Source organism: Drosophila virilis, unplaced genomic scaffold, assembly GCF_030788295.1.
Source record: "Drosophila virilis strain 15010-1051.87 unplaced genomic scaffold, Dvir_AGI_RSII-ME tig00002027, whole genome shotgun sequence".
NCBI lineage: Eukaryota > Metazoa > Arthropoda > Insecta > Diptera > Drosophilidae > Drosophila > Drosophila virilis.
Window position 1 is genome coordinate 221,039 of NW_027212883.1, and position 24,940 is coordinate 245,978.

The 24,940-nt window shown below is 42.3% G+C and overlaps 1 long non-coding RNA gene across 6 annotated transcripts in view; it reads left to right on the forward strand.

Annotated features, from left to right (window-relative positions):
• The window catches only part of LOC138911692 (uncharacterized), a 349,655-nt gene that overhangs the window by 213,919 nt on the left and 110,796 nt on the right, over window positions 1-24,940 (forward strand). For all 6 annotated transcript variants that reach the window (XR_011417366.1, XR_011417365.1, XR_011417368.1 and 3 more), the window contains one exon: window positions 10,313-10,436. This is a non-coding gene — a long non-coding RNA (uncharacterized lncRNA). The remainder of the gene's footprint in view (window positions 1-10,312; window positions 10,437-24,940) is intronic.

Below are 24,940 nucleotides of genomic sequence, written 5' to 3' on the forward strand. Positions count from 1 at the left end.
TAACTGTAGCCCGTTCTACCATTTGAAACTGTGTTCCTAAATTTCCACTCAATGACGTAGGCAGTGCCTCACTCAAAGATGGCGATCTGCTCAAAATGGCTGTTTCACTCAAAATTGTAGTTTCACTCAAACTTTCTCTTGAATTTGGGACTACACTCATTGTTGCAGTTTCACTCAAACTTCCACCCGACGATGGCTCTCCGCTCAAAGCTCTGATCAAAGATGGCGGCAGGTTAGCTGTCCCGCTCACGCCAGCATTTCTCAACTCAACGGGATCAGTAGTTGTACTCACATATGCCTCTGCAACTCGTACTTGAGAGTTGCGTGCTTGGGTTTGGCGCTCCTGTCAATGTGCTGGCTCGTGCACTCACTCCCGTGGCCACAGTGCCGGCAGGTTGTACACTTGTGTCCACATCCACGGTGCTGGGGCTTTGTGGCGCACTAACAGCTGGAACTTGCATTTGTGATACAGTGCTCACCATTCTACTTGTCCGCTTTGGCTGCGTCCCACTCGCTGTGGTAGCTATCTCCTGGCCATCGTTCAGGCGTGGGTTTTTCCTGGGTGACCGTTGTGTCATCCCAATTAGCTTGGAGATGGTTTCTACTATATTTTATGCTGGCTGCGTACCATGCCATGGTGACTTTATAACTGGGTGGAGGCAGGCTCTGCCTGTGCTATGTCTATGTACACACACTGTAACACCAAAGTTACACCACGTCTTGTCTTCAGCTCAAGTCGCCCTTACAGTTTCTTACAATAAGAACTACGAATAAAAGGATCATGTCGCGTACCAAACGAAGGTGGAGTTGAGATTTTAACACTGCAAGTTTTACGCCTGGCCCCGGGCCATGTTACTCCGATGGTAATAGAGACAGCGTAATGCAAAACGTGCTATTGCAAGTGTTTTATTCTAAACGGATTACATAGGTTAGAACTTAGATATATATTCCCTCAAAATTTTACCGCGGCCTTTCCGCCTACGGCCTTCGAACTCACGACAATAATGAGCTTAGCAATTAAGTAATGGCGGCAACAAGCCAAATACAGTGTGCTCCTACATTCAGAGGGCAAAAATTCATACTTTTAGAATATACTTAATTCTAAACAATCGGTAAATTAATTCGTCCCACAACATCCCCGCCCCCGTGAAGGCCCAGCTTCACTCACGTCCATTATGGCTAGTCGCACTCGATTGTTATCCGCCGCGCGGACGCTTGCGCCATCTGGTCCAGGGTAGAGCTCCTCCACTATGCCCCTTCGCCACTCTGTGCGTGGCACGGCCGGGTCGCATATTAACACCATATCACCATGGCGTATCGGCTCAACGTGCGCACACCATTTCACGCGTCGCACAAGTGTAGACAGGCACTCTAAGACCCACCGCTTCCAAAAACGGTCTCGTAACCGCCGCTGAATGCACCACTGCTTGCTCGTGACGCATCTCTGGTTCGGCTGCTTGTGAATAGCGGGCGTGTCTGGCAGATTGGCCACTCCTTTGAGAAGATCGTTCGGTGTAAGGGGGTTTCTGGTCCACAGACACCGGCAAGTGGGTAAGCGGGCGTGAATTCACAACGTTCTCGGCCTCAATCAGGAAACTCTCCAGTACGTGTAGCTTTGGTGCCACTTCCTTTACTGTGTGGCGTAGCACTCTCTTGACACGCTGCACCATCCTTTCCCAGGCTCCCTCTTCAGCTGGGTTCGCTGGGCAGTTGAAGATCCATTCAATGCCTCTAGAATATAGCTCACCCTGAATCTTCTCCGACTCGAATACATCTATTAGCCTTTACGGGTTCTCTGTTGGCCCCAACAAAGTTCTTTCCGTTGTCACTGCGTAACCTCAGTACGGGTCCGCGACGGCAAAGAAAGTTCCTGATTACAATTATGCAGGAATCAGTTGACAGGTCATGTGCCAGCTCCAAATGTATGGGCCTTGTTGTCAGACACGTAAACAAGGCGACCCATCTCTTTTCCCTTCGATGTCCGATCGTCACAAGGAGTGGTCCAAAATAGTCCACACCCGTAAACTTAAATGGCCACCCATTGGCCTCCAGTATGACCTCTGGCACAGGACCCATTATAGGTGGAGCTGGCTGCGGTCTATGTAGGTTGCACACACTACATCCAGATATTACCGTATGCAACAGTCGAAGCAGCTTTGTTATCCAAAATCTGGTCCTGATGTCGCCTATCGTTGCCTCCACGTTTTGATGCTTAATTTCCACATGGTAGTGATACACAATCAGTTCCTTCAGTGCGTGCCGGTGTGACAAGATTATTGGCCTTCTCGCACTTTGCGGTATACACAGTGCGGCATCGATCCTGCCATATGCACGCAAGACTCCATTGTCATCCAAGTAGGGCGCCAGCCCTCTTATGTCGCTTCGATGACCGCCTGATTGTTCATTGTATGAGGCTCGAACCTCGTCAGGAAACGCTTCGCATTACGCTCGCCGTATCAGCAAGTTCTCAGCGTTCTCACACTCCGTCGCGGTGAGGCCAAATCTCTCAAGCTCAGTCCTCTGTCCACGGCTCTAGCGCGTGAACCTTAAAACCAAAGCCGTCATCCTCACCAGCCGACTGTAGCTAGATAATTTCTGAAATGAAATGAAAAAGTTATTTGCTGCAACTAAGACAAGTACACTCGGCATCTCTTCTTCATCTTCGTAGGGTGAGTGTTCCGTGCCCGGTTCGGACTGCGGCCAGCTGCTTTCCGGCTGCCGCAAAAATGTTGGCCCGTCTAACCATTGTGACCGTTGGCTGAGGTCTACGTGGTAATGAGGCCTCGTTGCGTCGTCTGCAGCAGTAGGTACCCATCACCATTGGGAAACATTTTTTGACTCCAAAATTTCTCCCACTCGATTTCCAACGAACAGCTTATATCGACGGTGGGTGCTGCCTATCCAACGCAGCACTGTTTTGGAGTCAGTCCATAGTATAACGTCGCTGATCGTCATACTGTGCTCCTTTTTGACAGTGTCCATCAGCCTCGTTCCTAACACGGCTGCTTGCAATTCCGGTCGTGGAATTGACATCGTCTTCATTGGAGCACACTTCGTCTTGGCACCTACGAATCATCGCCGTTTCGCCACAGGAATCGCTGGGCGCATCTATCCTGCGGTCGAATCAACATTTGATGGAACATCTCTCGGTTGTCGCCAAAAACGCCAAAGGCACCTTCCCAAAAATGGAAGAGACAGCGACTTATAGTGTTGCGGCCCTAAGGATAATGCCGAATTCACTGAAATATCACCTACCTTTGCTGCCGCGTCAACCACTAGTCATCAAAGTTTGTCGCTGTTGGCTAAAGCAACCTCATGCTGCTACAATCGTCGAGCATATCCTTTATAAACATAATTGTCCATAATTTTCATATATGCTTGTTTAAACTGATCGTTACACTTCATCTTTCTCTCAATGTTGACCAATCTTTTGTATGCCATATCATAGCTTCGTGGCAACTCAACATTATCACGGTTCCATAATAAACCCGTATGGTAACGTTCTCCTATTTTCACCGTGGTGTCTTCGAGTATCCTCTATGCTCGTGCATCGTCGCTGGCTGCGACTGGTGGCGTAAGCTCCACACCAAAGTTTTCCATATCGAAATATTCGTTTACCATCTTTTGGATTGCATCCTCATGCGACACTGCTAGGAGGCATGACTTTGATGACGTTGCCGTCGGTTGACTTCTTACCTGCCCAAAAACTACCCATCCAAGTTCGGTGGCTGCGGCAAATGGTCCCTGTGGTGCAAATGTTTTTGTTTGCAATTGGTGGTCCAAGATGCGCATGGTGAAGTCCAATCAGAAGTTTTGGTACCGCCCCGCGATACGGTTTCTTTGGAAGACGTGCACCGTTGCCCCACATTTGGACGTCACGTTGATGCAGGCTTTGCATGGATAAGCTCACACGGCGTACACATTTCGCAACACATGACGTTTGCGCTTCTCCGCTCCACTAACTTCCATGCTTACCACTGTAGTCGGCTCTCTGGTTCTGGCTCTAAAAAGAAATTAAAACGGTCTTTGTACGACTGTCGGGAAAGGCCTATTCGTAGCTGCATGTCTGAGCCATTCCACCCTCTTGCTTGGTAGTAGTCTAGCGACCAAATCCTCCATCAGTGTAAACTTCGCTTAATGCTGTTCCTCGTTAGCCGAATGTAGAAAGGCGGCAAGGTTACTCACGTGTGTAGCATATGGCACGATTTTAGCTATGCTGTGCTCCTGAATTGGCTGCACCTCTCGAATACTAACTGGCTGGCTGCTTATTAGCTGTTCTGGACGGCCGTATCTGAAACGTAATTGTTCCATTACGTTATTCACATTCCTGGGATGTATGAGCAACGACTTCACAGTGTCACGTGCTTCGCCTTTGGGTGCCTTCAACAATCGCTGGTTATTCTCCAGATTCGTACAGTTGTACGCCAAAGTAGTTTCCGTAAACGCGCAGAAGAATATAGGCCAATCCTCAGGTAGGCCTCCAAACTCGGGTAGATCTGGTAATTTGCGTGGCAGGCATACATCGTCCCTGGGAGTCGTCCATGCGAATTTCCCAGTTGCCTGCGTTGACTCCAAAATTATCGCTTGTTGGTTTTCCTGTGCCGGAGTGTAGCTGAGCGTTGGCTGCGCAATGCCTGCAAAGCAATATGGCGTTGAGCGGCTTGACGTTGTAGATCAGTTATCCATAACTGTAGCCCGTTCTACCATTTGCAACTGTGTTCCCAAATTTCCACTCAATGAAGTAGGCAGTGCCTCACTCAAAGATGGCGATCTTCTCAAAATGGCAGTTCCACTCAAAATTGTAGTTTCACTCAAACTTACTTTTGAATTTGGGACGATGGCTCTCCGCTCAAAGCTCTGATCAAAGATGGCGGCAGGTTAGCTGTACCACTCACGCCAGCATTACTCAACTTAACGGGATCAGTAACTGTACTCACATGTGCTTGACCAGTTTTTGACCTCTGCAACTCGTGCTCTAGCGCAGCGACTCTCTTTATCAAGTCCATGACATGCGTACTTGAGAGTTGCGAGCCTGGGCTTGGCGCTCTTGTCAATGTGCTGGCTCGTGCACTCACTCCCGTGGCCACAGTGCCGGCAGGTTGTACACTTGTGTCCACATCCACGGTGCTGGGGCTTTGTGGCGCGCTAACAGCTGGAACTTGTATTTGTGATACAGTGCCCACCATTCTACTTGTCCGCTTTGGCTGCGTCACACTTGCCGTGGTAGCTATCTCCTGGCTATCTTTTAGGCGTGGGCTTTTCCTGGGTGACCGTTGTGTCATCCTATTTAGCTTGGAGATGGTTTCTACTATATTTAAGGCTAGCTGCGTACCAATGGTGACTCTATAACTGGGTGGAGACAGGCCCTGCGTGTGCTGTGTCTATGTAGACACACTGTTATACCAAAGTTACAACACATCTTGTCTTCAGTTTCTTACAATAAGAAATACGAATAAAGGGATCATGTCGCGTGCCAAACTAAGGTGGAGTTGCAATTTGAACACTGCAAGGTTTACGCCTGGCCCGTGGCCATGTTACTCCTATGTTAATAGAGACAGCGTAATGCAAAACGTGCTAGTGCAAGTGTTTTATTCTAAACGGATTACATAGGTTAGAACTTAGATATATATTCCCTCAGAATCTTTCCTCCTACATCCTTCGAACTCACGACAATAATGAGCTTAACATTTAAGTAATGGCGGCAACCAGCCAAATACAGTGTGCCCGTACATTCAGTGCCCGTACAAAAAGCAAAACTACATACTTTTAGAATATACTTAATACTAAACAATCGATAACTTAATTCGTCCCGCAACAACGTAGAAGATGGATTTGTTTTTGGCATTGTGCAAAACATGTGTAAAATTTGTTTTCTGCTTTAAATAAAGACCCCTGACTATACCTGTTAAACTTTCAGCTAAAACTATTGCTACTGAGTCATCGGGTAAGGTTTACAACTATTGCTAAGACTTCATAATCAAACCCGATGCTCTGGTCATGATGTATTATTAAAAACCACTGCGTTACTGCTTTCTGACAAAGTAAACGGCGGATATTTCTATACCCGAAAAAAAACTTATGACCTATATTCAGCAACCTTTGCTTTAAAGTTACATTGGCCCTGTGTAGCATATCTACCCTATCATTAACATAAATCAAAGGGTCTAACAATCCGTTATTGCATTGTGACACCTTGTCATAATAAATGCAAATATACAAATGCCCAAAGTACACTAAAAGACCGCTTAGAATTGCATAAACATTCCAGCGCACAAGCAATACGATCCATCGCTTCTACATAAGCCAATCGCGGCGCTTGGGACGGCTGAGCATGCACTTTGCAGCTCAAGTGGTCAAACCATACACAATAAATGCATGCCTTCTGCATATACATACATAAGTATAAACACATGATATAAGTATTGCATGTTTTCGAGTTAGCTGAACCCAGCATGAACATATAAGAATAATTCTCAATAAATTAACACAACGGAGACGCTCCAAATAAAAACGGTCTTTCTCGAACATATTACATGGCTACCGTGACAAAAGTCACAGGCCGCAGTCTAGTTGAACAAAGTGCGAACTGCATAAAAAAAACAACATTAAGACATTGCAAAAATCAAAGTATGAATCGTTCAAATCCCAGACACATAACGTAAAAATTGAATTTGTTGGCGGTGTGTACGTCATCTACTGTAAACTAAATTAAACATCAAAAGCTGCAAATAATTGATGACAGAGGAGCCCAAGTTCGAGACAGCTGTTCCTATTGAACAAAGGGATTTGCCGACGTCGCAAGAGCCCTTGCAGGCAAATCCAGCCGACGAGTACCGGGCTCGACAAGAAAACAAAGCAATACCAAAGCACAAAAGAAGTGGGTGGAGAGTGAAACTCTTGCAGCAACGGCGTCTGTTCAAGGAAATGATTCAGTTAGCCAAAGATGAATCAGACCGACAACGCTACACAGAGCGTCTTCAACACCTAGATCAGCAGCTTCGTATTGGTGCGAAACAACGCAAACGAGCTGCATAATTGCGAATGCCCCAATTTTCTTTAACATTAAGTTCTAATTTCAAGCCTATCTGGGAAACCGCTGCTTGAAAATAAACTATATACTGATAGGCTTTACACTAACAAATTTCAAAATTGTTTCATTGAATTTATACAACAACAATTAAATTACATAATGGGATGGTTTAGTGATTCTAGTGAGGCAAATGACAATACTGCCTACGTTGTAAACAACATCAAGATAATTGATCACACAGACGGTATAAAATCGTTGTGCATCCTATTATTAATTATCACGATAGTGCCAGTTTTACAATTTCTGCTTACAATCTATGTTAAGCATTATAAAAATATTAAGAAAAGATGCATGAGTAGGACAAAAAACTTAGATAACATCAAAAAAATGAATAAGAAGAAAAAAGATCACGTCTACGAAAATTTACGCATCAATGCGATTATAGTTTTACATTCCCATAGCGAATACATATCAGTATATCAGTACGAGACTGATTATATAGAAGCTTTCGGCGGAATCTGTAGCCCACTTATACACTGCGATAAAGCAGAAAAAACAATGGTACTTTCAACACTACCATATGTCAGGGTAAAATTAACAGAAAAAGAAGACCTATATTTAGGTATAGTAACTCCATGGTTAGTCCGCTTACAAAAGTAAGAAAATTCCAGTAAAAGAATGGAATGGAACGAAATTGCGAAACATATCGACGCATTTTGTTACATATTTGATAAATCTTACAAATGAATCAATAAAGATGCAGTTATAAAAGCGGAAACACTAAAAAACCATATGGAAATATTAGTAAGGGAATACAATAATATAGTTACCTTAGTAAATAGATATGAGAATAAAAATTGTCCAGAACAATTCAAAAGTGAACTAACAGAATTATTCGCCAAGTATAGTGATGTGTTCGGACTGGAAACCGAACCAATACCGACAAATACTTTGTATAAACAAACAAAAATCTTACGCACCCCACAATATTACAATATCCTGATTTTCGCAAAGAATTTTGCATTATAACAGATGCTAGTAAACCAGCTTGCGGAGCGGTTCTAACTCAGACCCGTGACGGAATTCAGCTCCCAACATCTTATGCATCTCGTTCATTTACAAAAGGGGAAAGCAATAAGAGCACAACAGGACAAGAGTTAGCGGCAATTCATTGGGCAATTGCCCATTTTAGACCATATATGTATGGCAAACACTTTACTATTAAAACGGATCACAGACCATTGACATTTATTTTTTCTATGACTAATCCCTGTTCAAAATTAACTCGCATGCGGCTAGAGCTTGAAAAATACAACTTCACAGTAGAATACCCAAAGGGGAAAGATAATTTTGTAGCAGACGCACTTTCGCGTATTAATTTAAAAGAACTCAAAGATATGCAACATAACATCCTGAAAGTCACTGCCAGGCGACAAAGTAGACAAAATAAAAACTGTACTGAAGAGAGTTATGAACCTCTGCCAAGGCGAAGTCATAAGAATGTATTTTTGCCCAACGTACATTAAGTCATTATAAATGAGGAAGTACGAAAAGTAGTGACCTTGCGCATAACAGAATCGAAATGTTTATTTAATCGTGGAAATAAAAAAAAAAAAATAAAAATTAAAAGAATTGAAGTTAGCGATTTATTTACTAATTGAATCATTGACTTAGGTCAGTTCTTCCAAAAGCTTGAAACAGAAGCCGGTATATTACAAATCAGCCAACTCAAAGTGCCACCGAGCGAAAAGATCTTTGAATCAGTTTCAATAGATTCTTTGAAAATTATGGACAATAAAATATTAAAATCTTTAAGAGTAGTGCTACTCCAGCCGGTGGCCCAAATAAAAGATGAAAAAGAGATACAACAAATACTGTCTACATACCATGACGACCCCCTATTACGACCTCAAGGAGGTCATAGCGGAATAACAAGAACGCTAGCGAAAATAAAAAGACACTACTACTGGTAAAATATGACACGTCATATAAAAGAGTACGTACGTAGATGTCAAAAATGCCAAATGTCTAAAACAAAGACGCACACATAAACTCCTTTGATTCTCACAGATCATCGAACATTTAATGAATACATTCGTTCATACATCTTTGCAGACAAAGCTGACTGGGATGTCTGGATTCAATATTTCACTATTTGCTTCAACACGACACCATCAGCAACGCATGAGTATTGTCCATACGAACTAGTATTTGGCAGACTACCAAAAGAGATAGATTTAAACAAAACAAATTACATAGATTCTATTTATAATTCAGATGGCTACTCTAAGGAAATAAAATAGAAATAGATTAGAAATAGCATACAAGAGAGCTAGAATTATGTTAGAAAACGCCAAGGCTTATAGGAAATTATTATGATGAAAAAATAAAAAATGTTGAATTAAAAGTGGCAGATAAAATACTTGTAAGAAACGAAACAGGGCACAAATTAGACCCTGTATATTTAGGACCATATATGGTAGAGACAATAGAAGATAATGACAATATTTTCATTACAGATAGTAAAGATAAGAAACAAAAAGTACGAAAGGATAGGCTAAAAAAATATATATCCTATGAAACGCTTCACGAAAAAAGAGTCTGATCAACCAAAAAAAAAACATTTTTTTGTTATACTTCTAAGAAAGTTAAAAGTAATATAAAACGTAAATTCAAATATATTAGAAATAAAAATTTGTCAATGCACATAAATGTTTTAAAAAATGGGATAAAACCATTTTCAATACATAAATTTATAATAAGTAACAAATTAATTTCTTTTTAAAAATTAAATATAATATATTAACACTAACACTAAATGACATGTATTTCATCATTTCTTTAAAAAGGGAGGTGTAGCATATCTACCGTACCACTATCAAAAGGGTATAAGTATCCGTTAATGCATTGTGACACCTTGTCATAATAAATGCAAATATACAAATGCCCAAAGTACATTAAAAGACCGCTTAGAATTGCATAAACATTCCAGCGCACAAGCAATACGATCCATCGCTTCTACATAAGCCAATCGCGGCGCTTGGGACGGCTGAGCATGCACTTTGCAGCTCAAGTGGTCAAACCATACACAATAAATGCATGCCTTCTGCATATACATACATAAGTATAAACACATAGATATAAGTATTGCATGTTTTCGGGTTAGCTGAACACAGCAGGAATATATAAGAATAATTCTCAATAATTTAACACAACGGAGCAGACGCTCCAAATTAAAACGGTCTTACTCGAACATATTACACCTGCTAATCTCACTTACAGCTCCACGCATTAGATTTGAAATGGCTCTCTGGGACTTAATAATATAATTAACGGCGTCACTGCAGCAAGCATAGGGATCTTATATAAACTGGATATCTATATTGGCTCGCTGCAGAAGAAGGAGGTGAGTATTATAAGCGTAAAGCTTAATTGCTGCGAATAATCACTTTAAATATATTTTGGACTTCTTTATACTCGACCTGTGTTATGCATGACTTTAATTTAAGCTACTATCGATATATATATTCTTAGCATGTAAGTAATCACCCAATTGAATTGCGGTCTCTAGCATCTCTTTCTTACGATGAAATTGATGAATACGCAACTTGTGAAAATAACCTAATTTTAATAAACATGAATTAAGAACACAAAAGTGGTGTCAGCAGTGGTCAAAATGAGCATTATAAACGATCAACTACGAGACGTCATCATTTCACTGACTAGCGCCATTCAGTCAGCAGTGCAACAAACTGGCCAAAATTAAAGTGGGGCAGCAATCTCTACAAAAGTACCGCCGTATGCAATGCCAAGCTTCAAGGCGGAGAAGACTATACAGTGCAAGACTACTTCCAACGATTCGAATAAGCACTGCAACTGAGTAAAATTCCTGATGCTGACCATCAGTATTATGCAAGGGTGCATTCAGCGCTACGTATATTGATAAGCCCAAGGCAACCAGAGACACTACAATTCAGATTAAGGATGTGCTAATTAATCACTTCGATCGCAAACGTAACATTTACGCAGAGAGCTTCAAATTCCTCCAACTACGCCAGGAACCAGAGGAGTCACTAGCAGCGTTTGTTTTACGCTTTAAACAGGCAGCATCATTTTGCAAGTACGACTCGTTTTTAGAGAGAATGCTAACAGAACAACGGCTTTTTGGCATGCAAAATCGCAGCACTCGCGATGAGGTAATCGCAAAACAACATTTGCAGACGCATACGAGGCTGCATATTCCAGCGAATTGTTACTACGATCAGCAAACACGGTTACAGATACAGAGCCTACATGCAAGCTGGGCTTCTTGCCAATCAAGAGGAAGCCGTCAAGCAGAGTGAAAAAAGGAAGCAAATGCTACGGATGTGGAGGGCAACATTTGCGCATATATTGCAAATTCAAAAACGAGAAATGCCACGTGTGTGGTAAAGTAGATAAAAATACTAATAGAACTGGGCACAGGTGCTCCGTGCAGCATAATGAACGAAAAGACCTTTCGGAAAATTAAACCTTTAATACGATTAAAAAAACCTACCGCAAATTTTCGAGTTATGCAGGGCATAGCTGTGACTTATGGTAAGACTACACGTAAACTAAATCAGTATGTAGTAGAAGGAAACCTGGACACACTGTGTGGGCGTGAATAAATCTCCCAATTTGCAAAAGGAATTGATTTTTCTGGGATCTTTATAAAAAATTCTGTCAACACCAACGACAAAGATCTGGAAATGTTCTCGACGAAAGGAAGCGCGGTGAAAACAATAGCAGTACAAGCGGCGGACTGACTACGAGTAAGAGGACACAACTAGAGCAAAAACTGAACAAATTTGATGCGATATTTGACTCTGCAGCAGGAACTTTCAAAGGACCAGCTATTAAGGTGCACCTAATACCGGACGCGAAACCAATTTTTGCTTGCGCAAGAGATGTACCATTCGCGCTGCGTGATTCTTATGCCAAAGAGATCGACGCAAAAATTGCTGCAAGCTTCTGCAAACGAGCTGATTACTCAGAATTGGCATCCACAACATATGTGGTAACGAAGAAAACGGGAGGTATACGAATCACGGGCAACTAAAAACCGACTGAAAATGCTCAGATGATCATTGATGAGCAACCGATGCCGAGGACAGAGGATATATTCAACCAAATGAAAGGATGCACAGTGTTCGCACACTTGGATATGACTGATGCATATTCAGATTTACGCATTGATGACGAATTCGCACACGTACTGCATTGAATACGGCAACACACGGACTCATTCGACCGACTCGGGCAGTGTACGGTGCATGGAACATACCGGCAATTTGGCAAAGAACAATGAAGACCGCACTGAAAAATATTCCTAGCGTACGTAACTTCTTTGACGATATTCTAATATTTGCAAAAGATGTTGATGACTAGCTAAGAACCTTAAAAGCAACATTAGAAAAATCACAGAGCCTGTCATTTAAATTGAACAAATCAAAATGTGTATTCGCCGCATCTTCGGTTGAGTTTCTGGGACACAAGATTGACCATCTTTAAAGCACCGAAACATTTACAATCGAACACGTGCAGCTGTTTCCTGGCAAAGCAGCTTACTACTCAAAGATCATACCAAGTCTGTCAACCTTGGAAAGACCGCTGCATGATATACTCCAAGAACGATAGTTCTACTGGTCAGAAGAGACGGAATCAGCTTACAACAGAATCAAAAAAATTCTAGTTTCACCGCAGTAGGTATAGTCCCACAGAACAGCGATATACACAAATCGACAAGAAGGCCCTAGCAATTGTATGGGCGGTACAAAGAATCTCAAAATATTTATATGTAAGCAGTTGGACATTGGTAACCGATAACAAACCACTCGCACAAATTTTACACCTTTCCAAATCACTACCGACACTATGCATCTCTAGGATGCCAAGCTATGCAGATATTTTAAGCAACTTCAATTTCACAGTAACTACGAAAACATCAAAGCAAAATGTAAATGCTGACTACTTTCCCGATTACCACTCAACACGAGTAATGGTATCCATTCTAACACAGCAAATCGGGACAAATTCGATCATTTTATAATACGACAAATAAATCAGCCTCCAGTTACAGCTTCGCTAGTTGCTCGAGAAACTAGAAAAGACCAGCATTTGGGCAAAATGTGGCAAATACTGGAGGGCGGCCAATGTCTTACAAGAAATGGTTACAAATCACCAGAATCCAAGTATGAGATATCATCTGGCTGCATTACTTTCGAACATCGTGTGGTTATACCGATTAAACTTCAAAACTGATCGTGGACGAACCACAAAGGGCCCACTTGGGTATAATAAAGTTGAAGGGTATTGCACGCTCTTTTGTCTACTGGCCAGGAATCGATAAAGAAATCGAGAATGCGGCAAGAACATGCGAGTTCTGTGCAAAACATGCGAATCGACCTCCAAAATGCTCAGATCACTATTGGGAATACCACAAGTCGCCATGGGAGCGCATTCACATTGACTTCGCGGTACCATTTGAAGGTGTGATGCTTTTGATTGTTACGGATGCATACTCAAAGTGGTTGGACGTTAAGATCACAAAGTCAATTACGGCAACAACTATGTTTGCTATGTTTGGCGTCCCCCTCATGGTAGTCTCCGATAACGGGACATACTTCACTTCGGCCGAATTCAAGCAATACCTTACATCTGTTGGCGTCAAATACCACAAGTTATCAGCACCCTATCACCCCGCAACGAACAGTCAAGGTGAAAAAAATGCCCAAACGGTAAAAAGTGTGCTAAAGGAAATGGGAACGACACCCAACACACCAGAAACGTGAACGAATTCTTACAACAATACAGAAACGCTCCATATAGCACAACTGGCGAAGCTCCAGCGAAACTTTTCTTGGGTCGAAAATTACGTCCACGTCCACCAAGGAAAAGGTATCAACAAAACAATTTTTAAAATGCAGGCAATCGCGGTGCCAATTTGAGTTTAAGGATGTAGTTTACCTCATTTTTGAAAACCCGAGAATGGATTAGTGGAAACGAGGAGAGATCGTCAGACGTTTGCGTGACCTTCATTATGAATATCGACACAATAATAAATACCATAAAAGACATATGAATCAGATACGGGGCTCAGGGTGGAAGGAGGGAAAACAACAACAACAAAACACAGAGGGAAGGAATTCAGAGAATAACCTTACTACATAGCAGTGAACATCAGCATAACTAGAGATTGACCACTTGCTTATAACACAACAGATCAGAGACCAAGGGAGTACTTTTTTTTTTTTTTTATTTTTTTTTTTTGCTAATTTTCTGTTACTTTTTACTTTTAGCAAATTTTAACAGCGTGAGTTTGGTTTATGATAGCTTAATTTAAATATTTACAATGTATATATATATGTGCATGTTAATTTTGTTTCGTTATAGTCGGCGTTTGGCCAGGTCTATAGGGTAACTCTTTTTAAGCCTCCTTCTTCGCCTCTTTAGCAGATTCCTTGCCAAGATGTTAGGGTGGTTGCGGAGCTTAAATAAGTGACTTACTGCTTGTTGGTTGATAAGGTCTCCTACCATAGTAACCTTAACGTCCTTTGTAATGTCTCGTGTTCGAATATACCATACGGCTCTTGAGATTTTTCGCAAGATCTTGGCCTGCATGATGCGAAGTTTGTTAAGGTGCGTCTTCGCGGCAGTTCCGTATACCTGGAGTCTATATCGCCATGCAGGGGCAAGTATTACTTTATATATTAGGAATTTATTCCGGAGCGAGAGTTTGTTATTTGGGCTTAGCAGCATGCTTAGACGCCTGGTTTTGCCTTTAAGGTTGTTGGTTACCTCGGTGACATGTTTTTTGAATGTAAGTCGTCTGTCGAGTGTACTCCGTAGGTATTTATGGCCATGCATCTGCTCGAACAGCTCGCCATGAAGAAAAAGTCCGGGGGAGGAGTCCTTGCGCAGGGTGTGAGTGACCGTAGCACATTATTGGGGGTTCACGGAGATATTCCATCTGCAAGCCCAGTTTTCGAAGCGTTTCAGATACTCCTGCAGAATGTCGGTTGCTTCGTAGATGCAATTATTCTTGGCAAGGATTGCCGTGTCATCAGCAAACGTAGCCACCAGGAGATCCTGGCGACTGACAAGGGCTATTTCGCTTGCCTTGGGCATATCGTGCGTGAAGAGGCTGTATAGTCTGGGACCCAAAACGCTACCTTGTGGGACGCCCGTTCTTATGCGTTTGGCATGAGAGGCTATGCCATCCTGTACCACTCGAAAAGTAATCTCGTTCAAGAAGCTCGCAAAGATGTTTAAGAGCTGCGGATGCAATTTGCCCTTAATCTTGGAGAGGAGTCCTGCGTGCCACACCCGATCGAAAGCTTGTTGGATGTCGAGGTATGCTGCCACCACATACTCCTTCCTGTGAAAGCCGTCCAAAATAAAATTTGTGACCCGATGAAGTTGCTCAGGGGTACCGTGTTTAAGTCTAAGCCCAAACTGAAACTTGGGGATTAGGCGTTTTATTTCCGGGGTATCCAGGATCCTTCTAAGGATGCACCTTTCTTGCCAAAGGTAGGCAGGACTCTGATGGGGCGATAAGAGTCCAGTTGATTAGGGGGCTTTCCGTACTTGTGCAACATAATGATATGCGCCTTCTTCCAGGAAAATGACCTAGCCGAAGAGTTGCATTAAAAATGGCGATGAGAAAAAGCACCGCCTTGTATGGCAATAGGTTGATTGTCTGGTTGTCCAACCAATCTTCTCCAGGGGCTTTGTTGTTTTTTAGGCTGTTTATCTCCTGCTTTACTTCTTGGAAGGTGATTGGTGATAGAGGGAGTGACATTTGGAGCGGCGCCTCCAGGATTTGAACGACTCGCTGTATCATTCCACGCGATGCGGTCTCAAGCGGCTTAAAGCGCTCCTCCAGGTTACAGGCGAAGGCTTCGGCTCTTTCCATTGGCGACCTGGCCCAGGTGCCATCGGGATGTCGAACTGGGAGCTTTGGTGCAGCTTGCCGCTCGTATCGACTGGTTAGTTTCCACAGTGCGAATTTGGAGCTCTCGTCTGCCGTTGCTTCCTCCAGCATGGTGTCTGTGACTTTTCTTCTCAGCAAAGTCAACTCCTTTCTGACTCTGTTGGCGATACGGCGATAGATCCTATCGATTCTGGGATCCTGGGTGCGCACGTACTCCCTCCTCAGTCGCTTTTTCAGGCAAAGGAGGCCTTCAACGATGGGGGGAAGCATCCTCGTACGTTGACTTGTAGGCGTAAGATACCTTTGTGCTGGCGCAGCGTTGGCCGCCGCGGTATGTACCTGACACAGCAGGGTTTGAACTGCAGCGTCGGCATCCTCGGCTGTCCAAATTGGCATACTTAGATCTATCATGCCATTCCGTTCAGTTTTAAGGCGTTGAATGTTCGACTGGGGGGTGACAAGCTTTCGCTATTTTACAGTCCTTTGAGCAGACGTAGATACCGTTGCAAGTAATGGTAGATGGTCGGATGAAAGCTCATACTCTTCGTGAACTGATATTAATCTGTTGGGAATACCCTTGTATATAAACAAGTCAATCCACTTTGCCTGTTATACGGGAAATGGGTAGTTCTCCCGGTGGCCAAGACCTGGGCTGAACAACTGGTGAGCGCTTCATGTAGCGCAATGCCTCTGTTGTCACTCTGTAGCTTCCACCTCCAACGATGAAATGATGACCAAATTGTTCAAGGAGAGAATCGAATCCAGCTCGGCTCCAGGGTAGATTTGGTGGTAGATACACTGCAGCTACAGGTATTTCGCCCAAAGGAGTCCGCACCATGATAGCAGCCATTTGTGTTGCGCTGGAAGTCGCCTGAGGTAGTTGGTAGTGCACCAAGTTCTGCTTGACAAGCACCGCAGCACCTCCTCCGGCTCGATCTGCTGGGTGATCCGCACGGTAGCAAGCACATCCCTCCATGGCGAAGTACAAACCGGCGTGTTTCTGAGTCAAGCATGATGTCTATTTCATATTTTCTGAAAAACAGTTTGAGCTCGTTTGCATTTTGTATGATGCTGCGAGCGTTCCATGATCCGAGGGTCATCTGGGCAGCCATTATTTGCGGTGAGTGGGAAGACCGAGCTGTAGAGCTTGCGCGTCCTTCAGCTCCTTGATGCTGACCAGGATACTTGTGACTGCTGCATTAGGTGCTGCGATCGACTGCTGGAGTCCTTGAAGGATACTTCCGAGGGACGTGTCTTGCCCCTGAGATCCATGCTGGAGGTATTGGGGCTGCGCTGTTGTAGGGGTGGGCTGATTGTATACAGGGGGTTGGCACGCTTGAGCATTTTGCTGGTAAGTGTTGCGTCCTGACCGCAACGCATCAGCATATGACAGGCCTTGTTGCACAATTTGGGAGGGTACGAACTGCGAGTTGATGCGCCGTGCAGGTTGCTGTTGGTTGTGTCGTGCCGGGCGGCAACATTGATTGCAAGGTGTCTGGCATTCAAGCGCTGCTGGAATGCTTTGCATCCTTTATTATAAGCAGCATGGTTCCCATTACAGTTTAAGCATCGCAGGTCTGCCACCGTTATGGCCTGGCATTGCTCCGAGTTCGTCCAGTGGGGCTGACCGCACCTACCACACATGGGTTGTTTGAGACAGTAGTTTTTGGTGTGGTCGAACTCGAAGCAGCGGAAACACTGCATTATGCTGTTACTCTTCCTCGGGAGCTCAATGGTGACCCGTTGACGGCCAACCCTGTTGAGTCTTAGCGCTTCCCTGTTGTTAACATCCTCCTTCAGATCAACAAACAAGAAGTTGCGACTCGGCGAGTCGTTGGTGAAGTCTGCACTGGCTTCACTTGTAGGCTGTCTGGGGCTCGGGTTGCATAAGTTAGTCACAGTGTGGCCGTGCGACGTGAAGGCAGCTTCGATCTGGCTTCTGGGAGTAGAAGCGGCCAGATTTTTATCCACAACGCGGTATGGTCTGTCTTCCTTTAGGCAGTAGTGAGTAAATTGCACTCTCACTTCAGTGGGTTTGCGGACAATTGCTCTATGAGTGTCGGCATCTTTGGCGTATATTCTAAGATAGCCAGAGGGAGAGACCTTGAACTCATAGGAGTCTGGGCCCACTGATTGATCAATGGTTTGCTCCATTGCGACGATATCGCTGACTCCAGGGACTGTTATCGGCCGTGGTTTGGAGATCTTCTTCGCTGCTTGCTGTTTTTCTGGGGCTGGACGCGCTTCGTCGGCAGTGTCCGTCTTGTCGTCATCGATCACAGAGACGTCGTCCTGAGGCTCGAGGAGAGCAAATCTGTTGCTACATGACGAAGCGGTGTTGGGAGTAACGGGCTTAGTTCCAGTGCGGCTGGTGTTGCGGTTTTTCAGTGGCTTCCCTTTTTTAACGGCTTCGGCCAACAATGTAGCCGCACGCCGTTTTCTTTGCCAATTTACCAGTGGCTCGTGAAAGGCTGGCATAGCGCCTACGTATTTAATAGGTGGCAGAGGGGCAGAAGTAGCCGCTGCCAAGATTGGTGGTTTTGGGGCGGGTCCCGATGGGCTCTAAAGCGGCGCGGCTTGTACCTAATGAGGCAGATATCCTGCAACCGCTGCTGGTAGATGCTGTCGTTGTAGTAGTTGTTACTGTCGCTGTGCTGATAGTGTCATACTGTTGCGGTTGCCAAGTCGAGTATTGCTGGGTACCGACTGACCGCGAGCTGGAGGCGCCGTTCAGGTTTCCACTGCTGGCGAGCATGTCGTTGTAATACCGGTAAAAGTCTTCCGGTGGACTGCTTCCATCGAGGCGATTGACATTAGTGGCCATGTTAGAAGGAGGGGTTGTTGAGCTGTTCGGTAGCCGGTAGATTGGCAAATGAGTATCTTTGCCATTTGGAGGTCGGTTGTTCGTGGTCATTGTTTTTTTATTTTGTTATTATATTTTTTTTCCAGCAGGGAGAAAAAAATAATACAAATTAAATCAAAACAAGTTTTTTACACTTAATTACAAAAATATCCTGTATTTTTGTAACAAGTGATTGATCACAAATTGTGACTTTAGTGTCAGCACTGTCACTGCAAAGAATGTTTTGCCAGCACTATCAGTGCAGCTGCAAGTGAGCTTTATCGAAAGCTCTCTCGCGAAAGCTTTGCTACACTCGAGCACACAGTCACGTACTTGAGTTGCGATCAGCTGAGCGCAGCTTAAGTTTTGCAAGAACTTGTTCACTCGCACTGCACGCGGTAATTTTTCTTTAAACAATTGTTAATTTTTATAACACTCCGGCTGCCAGAGGCTGCACTTGCGTATAGTTTACCCACTATAAGCGGGACTTGTATGGTTTGCCCTGGGGCGGGCTATATTCACTGTCACTGTCACTTTCTATGTTTATGCCTGCTGCCAGCGGTGCACTAACGCGCACACACACACGAGACTGCAATTTTCACGTCCGATCTCCAAAGAAACATAAACGAGAGTGAAGGGAGTACAGCATTGAATCAGATTTAACGACCGACAACAGACAGGGTGGTCAGGCCGACGAAAATGATAGCATCAGAACATCGAAAGCTTTGCGCACAACTGAAAACAATAGTTCACTAAATCAAGATGTACTTATGTCAACAACAAGGGGATCGCCAATGTTACGGGGATCTTCAACACCTATAGAACCACCAATGCGAACAGAGCAAAGTGTACCTCGCTGGACTCGAGTAAACCAAGAATGATATTCTCACCAGACCCTTAGAAGGGAAGGAAATAATATGTAATTATTTAAGCTACTATCGATATATAAATTCTTAGAATGTAAGTTATCGCCCAATTAAATTGAGATCTCTAGCATCTCTCTCTTATGATGAAATAGCTGAACACACGACTTTTGAAAATCCCCTAATTTAAATAAACATGAATTAAGAACACAAAAACCTGAGTGCATTTAATTTTATTTATTTATTTTATTTATTAATGGTAGACAAAACGAGTGTCTTCCTCATTATTCAAAAGATTGTACAATAGAATTATATGCTAAAAGCCTAGTTAAAGGATACAGTTTTCTAAATAGCATTACCGACCGATGGAGGTGTTTTATTTGCCAGTCCGGCCAGCTGTGCCCCTTTTCACAGCTAATTTTGTCAGTGACGCTGTTAGAGCCTACATCTAAGCAGAAGGTTTTAAGTAGGAAAAAAGTGATCTCAAGTAAAATTAAAAATAATCTTAATTTGCTATATTAATAAAGAAAATACAATAAATAGGAAAAAAGAAAGTAAGAAGATTGTTAATAAAGTAAAGCAGTGTAAGTTAGATAGTGTTAAGTAGATAGGACAAAGAGAAAAGTAATGGGAAATCACCGACCCGGTGGGGGAAAATTTTTCAGCCTGTCCGGCAAGCTATGCCCCTGCTCATAGCTGGGAATGGTTAGCGACTTCCCGAAGGTATCCTGAAAGCAACGATTTTATTAGGGGTAGAGACAGTTCGGTAGAGAAAACGTGATGCAAACTATTATAATTTTTACATAGCACGCGAAAAGAATTGTGCATAGCGTAATCTGTTGTGCACGTAGATAGTAATAAGGGACAATAATTTCTGGTTGGTCTAGCCGGAACAGAGAATTGAGGACGCCCTAGCAGAAAAGGAGAATCTATGTCGCCAATAATCAACTTATGTAGAAGGACAACACCGAGAATTGTCCTACGGTTGGTTAACGACGGAAGGTTGAGAAGAAGCAGTCTGCTGGAGTAGGACGGCAACCGAAGATTAGGGTCCCAATTAAAACCTCGTAAGGCAAAAAGCAGAAATTGCTTCTGAACAGATTCAATACGATCCTGCCTGTTGTTATACTGTGGAGACCAGATGCAAGAGCAGTATTCAAGGATAGGGCGAACAAGAGAGATGAACAGAAGTTTTGTTATAAAAGGATCGTTAAACTCTTTAGACCATCGTTTAATGAATCCAAGTACACCTTTTGCCTCATTAACAATGGTATCTATGTGAAGATTGAAACAGAGTTTAGAATCAAAAATAACGCCTAGATCCTTAATTGTTAGTATACGTTGCAAAGGGATATTATCGATTATATAACTGACAAGATAAGGTGTAGTACGATTAAACGTCATAAACATACACTTTGAACAATTTAGATGCAATTGATTGGCCGAACACCAAAGATGCATAGCGTTCAAATCGTCTTGTAGACGAAAAATGATGTAGGGGGTTAGTGTATGATAGAAAAAGTTTGACATCGGAGCCACATCCAGGTTATTTGTTTTAGTTGTGATCAATAAAGGACTTTACAGACGGAATGCGTGAATCATTAGCCAAGTCAACCTTCGGGGAATCTTTCAACCAAAACATGCAATGAATGGGGGGAGCCTCCTTTCTGGAACTCAACTCGCCAATAATACTTAATAGCTCAGTTACTACCAAAAACAGTGCCTTCAACTTTCATTAGTTTTAAGGCCTGCCTATAACGAAAATCAAAATACCTAGCGCAAGTAACTGAGTCGGCTCTAATTAGACCTGTTTTGTTGTCAAAACTTAAATTAGCTGCCAATTCTTCTGAAATTTCTAACCTTTCTACATTCTTAAAAAGTCAAAGCATCATCACTGCCCATCTAGTCTCTGCTGCCGAAAAGGTTGTAAAAAAGGTCGGAAGACCAATCTGCCTAAGCATAACCATGACCTTCTTCTTTTCTCCTTCCCAATGAGCAGATGAAGTGCAAAAATTTTTCAAAACCCTATACTAATTACCGCGACGTATTAAATTTTCTAAATACTCCTTATTAAGGAATTCCTCTGCCGTAGTGCCTCGAGTGGCGCTGTGCTTACGAGAGCAAATGGAAGTACTGTTCCTTATATTAATCATTTCCAATTTTTTTAAATTGAGAAATATTTAATCTGTTTTACAGCCCTTCCATCAAAGTTTCTAAGTTCTGACCTAACTATGGTTGTATAACTTTCTGGACACATGCTCTTAATGCCAGCAAAAATAGTTGGGGAGGCCAGCCATTACATTCTTCGCGCATGTCCAAAGGCCGCTGACCCTCTCCAGGAGCTATAACTATTCTTTGCATGGCAATATTTTCGACATGAACGTTTTCTTATAATGTTTGCTGGCCTCCTGGATTGATGTCTTCTTCTATATTATTCTGCTCATCCATGGAGGCTTGAGCAGATCTCTCAGCAGATGTCTAAGCAGATGCAACAAAGGCAACTTCGTCAGACGAAAAGGACGACAACCACTGTTCGTTAATAGTAATTTGAAGCTTTCTGTAAGGCTCGATGCTCATTAGAAATGTTATTGTATCAGCAACTTTAGAAAGCCTAATGGTTTTCAGCCATGAAATCAAGGCTAAATTCCATCCTACGTTTGAGATTAATTTGCACTGCACATTATCTTTATTATTATCACAGAGAAATATAGAGGATAGATATAACATATAACTTCTGAACTACACTTGCTTTCAATAACCTTATGAGAAATGTTGTCCACTTGATATGGAAACCATAAGTCTTCGCAACAAGTGCAAACCTCATCGGGACCTTGGTTAACTGTTCTATTGAATGCAGCTATCAGACCACCTAAGTTACTCCTAATATCTAGAGAGATTCTATCTTCTAGAAAACTATTTGCATGTTCACCCCTGTTTCTAGTAGCATTGCGCCTATTCTCTGCTATCCTATTACCTCTATTTCTCCTATACTGGCTAACTCGCTAATACAAACTTATTTTGGCTTCAAGATTTTCCTGTCGTGCTTGAATGCGATTACTTCGCTTTGCACTTGTGTCACGTGCTTGCTCAATTATCCTACGAATAAGATTCTTTCTATCCGGTGACCTTTGATTTCTTTCCCTAGCTCATTCTAAAAGTAGTCGTCCTTGTCTTGTACTTGTTAATTTGTCCTATAAGCTGAGACTTGTCTTCGTCTCGATCGACGCGAAGTATTCCCCAATTGCTCCTGTTATCTAACAGGAGAATTAGCTCGTCGAGTCGAGTGATCATCAGTATTTTGTCTTTATTCGTCTTGCCTGGGTCTCGATATACGCGAAGTATTCGCCAATTACTCCTGTTTTTTAACTGGGGAATTAGTTCGTCGAGTCAACTGGTCTTCATTATTTTGTCTCTGTTCATTAACCCTATAAAAAAGTTCATGTCTGCGAACCTGGTTTCGTTGCCTATTTCTATTTCTTGCAGTTTAAATAAATCCTTCATCTTCTCGACTCTTTCGTTAAGACTCCATGTTGTTTATCCTCTCCTGTTCAACATATTCAGAATTAGACCTATTTAACTGATTCCTAGCTCGGTGTCTCTGAGACCTATTAAGAACTGCCAACTTTGTTGTCCTAGGCATTTTACTAGCTATACAATTTCATTAACGATTAATTTAAATTAATTAATCTTTTAAAGTTAGGAATTTGAAATAATTGGAATTATTAATTTAAAAAAGTTATATTAAAATAATTAAATTAAGTTAAATTATTTAAAATTAAATCAAGTATAATAATTTATTTTAAAGGTATAAAAGGTATAAAGCATATACAAGTTTTTTATAATATAATATAATATTATTTAAAATAATAAATTGATTAATTATCGTGCAATATGTTTGAAAAAAATCAAATGTAGGTACTAAATATTTGAATAGTCTTATAAAAAAAAAATAAAGAAAATAAATATCTCACACTTATTTGGTGAGGGGGGGAGGTCTATTTCACAACACCAGCTAAGTGAATGGCATTCACACAAATACTTTTCCTAATAAGTGTCTATTAGCCTCCGTCCACTGGTTTAGGAAATGTCCCATTTTCAAATTCAACATATTGGTATTCCACCGGTTGTGGGTAACATGTGAGTGGCAAAAGTACCACTTCTTTAAATAAGCAATTGATCGAGTTGCTTTCATTTACATAAGCGCCGCAAAGTTTATTTTACAAAACTCAAAAATTGCGAAGTAAAGGTACTCTTTTCGACATTTCGACTAGGGGATACCCTGAACCCTCTTCTTCCAACATCAAATGCATATATATATTCTATTTTAGAAGCTAAATATTAAGTTTGGTGACTCTAGCTCTTATTATATACCAAAATTGCACAAAAAACAGAATATCGATATCGATTTTTATCGATTGATTGGAAACGGAGTAAGTTATCGATCGGAAACAAACTCGATCTGCGCAGGCACTAGGAGGACCAACATAAAAAATTTCAAATCTCTAGCTCTTATAGGCTGAGATATCCTTATTTTCATACATACGAACAGACGTACATTGGTAGATCGCCTCGGCTATGGAAGCTAATCAAGAATATATATACTTTATGGGGTCGGAGATGCTTCCTTCTGCCTGTTACATACATTTGGATTTCGCACAAATACAATATACCCTTAAACCCATTTTTAATGGGTTCAGGGTATAAAAATAAAGCTCATTCACAATGGGAAAAACAGGTTTGTCAGCGATGATGAGGACAAAGTAAACTCAGTGCAAAGAAAATGTACAAATAATGCCACAGTTGCGTGTTTCTCTGTTGTGCCTACGCGTAGAAACAGCAACACGATTTTGGTTCTTATGTGGTTGTTGCTGAGCCGAGTCCCAGCGCAAATAGGTAGAAAATTCGAATGCCAGCAGTCCATGGCAATCAAATCAAAAAGTTATACAGCGCGTTAACATAAAAACAATATGACTTCAGATTTCAAAATATTATTTTTTTTTATACCCTTACAGATGGTATTATAATTTTGTCGAGAAATGTGTAAAGCATAGAAGGAGACATCTCCAACCCCATTAAGTATATGCATTCTTGATCAACATCAACAGCCAAGTCGATACGTCTGTCTGTATCTATGCGAACTAGTCTCTCAGTTTTGAAGCTATCTAAATAAAACTTTGCAGAAGACCCTTATTCTGTTACACGCAGCACATGTGTAAGCCACCTGGTTCGGAACACTATATCATATAGCTGCC